A 6,000-nucleotide genomic window follows, 5' to 3' on the forward strand; every position below is an offset into this window, starting at 1 on the left:
CTTGAAACGTGGTTTGTAACCCTAATACCCATCATTGGGGGACTGATTAAAATAATACATTTGTTGCTGCATACTAAGAAGTACAAAAGAGAATTAAGAGCACTCTTTATTCCTAATATAGAAAGAGATAAGTGAAAAAGAGCAAGAGTCAGAAGTATGTGTGTAATACACTATGCTGTATTTTGAGTAGGGAGGGAGAAATATTTGTATGTTTTTATGTTTGCAAACAAAGCTAAAACACTAAGTGATTACATTGAAAACAGATCACACTTTAAAAATTCCCTTTACTTCAGACACAGTGCAATGATAAGTTTATCTAAATTTTTTTCAAGTAAAAAGACATAATTGTTCTCAGAAACAAAATGAACATCCCCAGTGAACTGTAATCTGATCTGAAACACATTAGAAAAACTTAAAGCTGATCGATGTACTCAGTGACCAGAAGTTCATGGCTTTTAAGAGGGATCCAGGACAAAATAAGCCAAAGTTGTAAATGCAACTATGCAGCAGCTGTGCACTTCACCAGTTTTGACTCAGTGGGTCCAATGTATTTGAAATGTGTCACTAGTGATGTGTGCAAAGCATGTATAATCTCTGATAGGAAAAACACGGTGAAGACCTCTAAGATTTGGAACAAAGCCATCTTCTCTTAGGAAAATAATTTGCCTTCTTTTGAGAAACAGCTCCTAGCTAGTGGTTAGGCTTAATAGAGACTGACCCTCATGAATTGGGTGTTACTTGATTGCCAAATAAAGTTGAACATGTCCAGCATGTCTATCAGGTGGAAATGGTGTATGACAGTCTAGAGGACTCTTCGTGCCATGATGCCATTCCTTACTCAATCTCTCACATCAAACAGGGTTCCTAAAATCAGTTGGCTAAGGTTAATGGAAGTCACCAAAAACTAAATCTCTTTACACATGCTCTAGAAACTAAACAATAACAAAAGCAAATAAAGCCACACATGATGCACACCTTCACCATAACTGGAGAATACTACAATTTGCAAACTACCGTAAGTAATAATAAATATGGACATCAAATTCCAGAAGAGTTTTTTTTTGAGGTAAATTTTACATATAACACACTAGCTTCAGGCATACAACATGATTTGATATTTGTATATATTGTGAAATGATCACTACAATGGATCTAGTTAATATCCATCACCACATGTAGTTACAGTTTTTTTTCTTGTGATGAGAACTTTTAAGATTTATTTTCATAGTAACTTTCAAATATACAATACAATGTTATTAACTATAGTCACCATGCTGTCCATTATATCCCTTGACTTATTTTATAGCTGAAAGTTTGTATTTTTTTGATCCCTTTTTGCCCACCCTCCACCTCCCACCTCTGGCAACCGCCAATCTGTTTTCTGTATCTATAACTTCAGGGTTTTTTGGTTTTTTTGGTTGTGTTTAGATTCCACATATAAGTGAGTTCATATGGTATTTGTCTTTCTCTGTTTGACTTATTTCACTTAGCATAATGCCTTCAAGGGCCATCTATGTTGTCCCAAATGGCAAGATTTCCTTCTTTTATTATGGCTGAATAATATGTCCACTGTGTGTATATATATACACCACATTTTCTTTATCCATTTCAGCCAATTATGGACACTTAATCTACTTCTATGTCTTGGGTTCTGTGAATAATGCTACAGTGCACATGTAGGTCCGTGTATCTTTTCGAGTTAGTATTTTGATTTCCTTCACATAAATACCTAGAAGTAGAATTGCTAGATCATATGGTAGTTCTATTTTTAATTTTTTGGGTAACCTCCATATTGTTTTCCATAGTGGCTGCACCAATTTACATTCCCACCAGCAGTGCACAAGGATTCCCTTTTCTTCACAGCTTCACCAACACTTGTTGTTCCTTGTCTTTTTCATAATAGCTGTTCTAACAGGTGTGAGGTGATATCTCATTGTGGTGTTGATTTGCACTTCCATAATGATTAATGATATTGAGCATCTTTTCACATATGTGTTGGCCATCTGTATGTCTTCTTTGGAAAACTGTCTATTCAAGTCCTCTGCCCATTTTTTAATCGGGTTTCTTGTTTTTATGCTATTGAGTTACAGGAGTCCTTTATATCTTATGTGTATTAGCTCCATACATTTGACTTGAAAGTAATTTCTCCCATTTGGTAGGTTGCTTTTCATTTTGTTGATTGTCTTTCTTTGCTGTGCAGAAGCTTTTTAGTTTGATATCATCCCACTTATTTATTTTTGCTTTTGTTCCCTTTGCTTTTGTTGTCAAATCTAAAAAATCATTGCCAAAACCAATGTCAAGGAGCTTACTGCCTATGTTTTCTTCTAGGAGTTCTATGTTTTCAAGTTTTACATTGATGTCTTTAATCTGTTTTGAGTCAGTCTTTGTGTATGGTACAAGATAGTGGTCTAGTTTCATTCTTTTGTATGTGGCTGCTGAGTTTTCTCAACACCATTTATTGAAAAGACTATCTTTTCCCCATTGTATATTCTTGGCTCCTTTGTTGTAAATTAATTGATTAGATATGTGTGGGTTTATTTCTGGGCTATCTATTCTGTTTCATTGATCTATGTGTCTGTTTTTATGCCAATACCATACTGATTTGGTACTATAGCTTTATAATATAGTTTGAAATCAGGAAATCTGATGCCTCCAGCTTTGTTCTTCCAGAAGAGTTATTATTTGAACTCTTGATACAAACCTTTGTTCTTCCATAAGAGTTATTATTTGAGCTTTTGATACAAACCTTTGGGGAGAGCAAGGGATGAGCTGAGGGGTCTGGAAAAATGTGTAGAAAGGAAAATGGGTATAGAGGGCTTAAGGGTGAGCTAACGGTCCACCCCAACTTTGAAAATACTGAAAAAATTTCCTAGTGTATATAAGCAGTCTCTTCTGGGAGATGAGGGTCAAAAGGAACCAGGACACTCCCTTTTGGTTCTGGGTTATGAAGGGAAAAAAACGCAAAAGGGGAAATGCAGGATCCTGTAAGACAAATGAGAACCACAAAAGAAAAGTGGGCATACAACCCCTATCACTCACAAGAAAATCCATTAAAGAAGTTGTACTTTACTACTCTGAGAACAGAGGGCATTCTTGAACTTGTAATCTTATGAACCACTCATAACTGCCAACCCTATCTGTGAAATGAATAGATAAAAGTAGTCCACATTTTTTATTGAAGTATAATTAACATACAATATCCTATTAGTTTTAGGTGTACATCATAGTGATTTGATATTTATATGCATTACAAATGGTCACCATGATAAGTCTAGCTGTCATCTGTCACCATACAAAGTTATTACAATATTATTGACTATATTCCCTATGCTGTACGTTACATCCCTATGACAACCTAACTTTCATACATGGGAAATTGGTTGAATAAACTGGTACATCCATACAATGGAGTATTACGCAACTTTGAAGAATGAGAAAAACTCTATGAACTGACACGGTGTGATTTCTGGGATATATTGTAAGTGAAAAACCAAATTATAAGAGAATATAATGTATGCTGCCTTTTGTGGATGAAGAAAGAAATAGCCCCTATGTGAACTGGTGATTCATATCCATACTTGAATTCATTTTCTAATGAATCTCAGTCCTATCTCCAGCTTAGTCAAGACATCCTGTTACATAAGGTTGGAGAGAATTATACCAAGAGCCAAGCTTACAAAGTAATCTCCTGGCTGTGCCAAGCTCTTAGGCCGAACAGGGTTCTGACAGATAAAACACGATGAAAGTCTCAGTTGCTTCATTATTTCAGTAATGTAGAGAACTCATGACTAGCTGGAAAGAGGATCACCAGGTATAATAACCAAAAGCGAGAATTAATTATATTCAATTAACAGGCATTTATTGAACACATCCTATGTGTTGAGTTCTAGAAAGATGCATATGAATATGATCCCAGACCTGAGAGAAATCACAATACTGGAGAGGAGATAAACATATAAAGAAATAAAATATAGTGTGGCCAGAAAATTTTAAGAAGCATATGGACAGACGTTACTGGAACTGGAAGTTCAGGGTCATGTGTGCAAACACAGAGGTTAGTCTGGTATCCAGAATCTTAGGAAACTTTGTGGTGTTCTGCTGCCCAATATGTTATAGGTGTAGGTGATAAGGTATTTCAGACCAACATAAAGTTTTAAAAAATGTTTATAGAAGCTAAGTCTCTCTCCACATTTAAACATTTTTCACAACCACCTTTCATACCATGTTACTGACGTTCCAAAGTAAACAATAGAAGCCATTTGCAGGGAAGATAGGAGTGGTAGGCTACAGGTCACCTGTCACCCCTAATTTGAAGATCTCATGTATTCAATATATAGACCCTTTATATTGATTCATTCAGCAGATATTTATTTTATACCTACCTATTCTTTTGTAATTAGCATTGGGTTTACAGTGAGGAGTGTACGTTGTCCCTCTTCTCTTGGAGCTGATATCACTAGGCAGTACTGACCCACCAGTATAGGTCAAAGCTTCTAGATTGCCTGATGAAAGAGATATTACCAAAAACCATAAGTGTTCATGCCAATATCCAGTCCTCAGTAAATAAGATGGACATCAGGATTGTGTGAAATCCTATATAGCACAAATGTTAAGGTAAAGCACTTCAGCTCTTGAGTATAAACTGTGTACTCATTACAAAAAGGCTCTTTAGAATGTTCTTCAACAATAGGTAGTGCGTAAAAGGCAACATTCAGAGAACATTGGAGAGAGGAATGCAAACCAAACTGTCAATCCCTGAAAGATCTTTGACTCTTGAACTGGGTGCTTAGTTATCTTATGCCAATGCCACTTGAGTGGCCTTTTAAATTCCCCAGTACCGTCACTGAAGTACTACACAGTGATCGATGATGTTGGGTGTCACATAAATAATTCTGGATAATATGCTGTGTGAATTAGAAAAAATTGTTCTCTAAACAGAGGAGGGGGGCATGGTATTCCAGGTAGAAAAATAATAATATGCAAAGCTGGCATTGTGAGACAGCATAACATGTATACAGAATTTCCTGTAGTAAGTCCCTTTCTGCTTGAAGTATCTACAATGGTTTCTGGTTCCCGCGCTGACAGGGTGGGGGAGTATATCCCTTGCTCTCTTTGGTACAGGGCAGCCGTCTGTAGTAAGTTGCTGGTTACATTCATCACTCACTGAGTATCTGAAATTTTAAACTTTGTGGAGACGTGAGCTGTAAGATTGATAACTGTGTAGGTCAATGTGGATGAACTGTTGAATATATCTGGGAAAAATGCTTAAAAATTTGGAAAGGAAATATTATTAGATCCCTTCCTCACATGATCCATCAAAAAAAAAAAAAAAAAAACCCCAGTGGATGAGCAAAGAAAATGTTAAAAGTTGAATACATAAACGTGTGCACTCCAAGATGGGAGAATAATCTCAGGCATAAAATGAATCTCAAATTGTCACAGCATTATAGGTCACAGTCACAAGCTGCCTGACCTTCTCAGCCATCTCCTTAGATATTCCTGCTCTGTAACAATCAGAGAACCTATGGCTATTCTAAGGGCAGACTAGAAGGAGGGCATTTCATGCTTTGTGTTTCTTTTTTGTTTGAGGTGTATCGGAGGGAGAAAACAATGAACATGGCCTCTTCACCTAGGTTTGTCAAAATTTATGCCAAAGAATGCCCTTCAGTGGCCATTTCCTCCAAGCTGCCTTTTCTCAGAAGCACTTTTCAGGTAGGGCCAATGTTTTCTTCCCAGTGAAGATGATTGCTCCAGAAGTATCTTTCTATAAGTTTGTGAAATTACCTGAGTTTTCCTGCGGGGAGAAACATCTTCTAGTTTATCAGGAAAACAAAAAATTAAAACCTGCAATATCATCAATCTGGCTTAGTGAAAGTTGAAAGTGCTTTTTAAAAATAAAAGTTGCAAATGTGTCTGCTTGATTCCTATTTTATTTTTCTTGGGTGAAGGATAATTCTATCACATTTTTAAAATAAAATAGAAGGACTTTAAAAGAATATG

Source organism: Equus asinus, chromosome 3 (genome assembly GCF_041296235.1).
Source record: "Equus asinus isolate D_3611 breed Donkey chromosome 3, EquAss-T2T_v2, whole genome shotgun sequence".
Classification (NCBI taxonomy): Eukaryota; Metazoa; Chordata; class Mammalia; order Perissodactyla; family Equidae; genus Equus; species Equus asinus.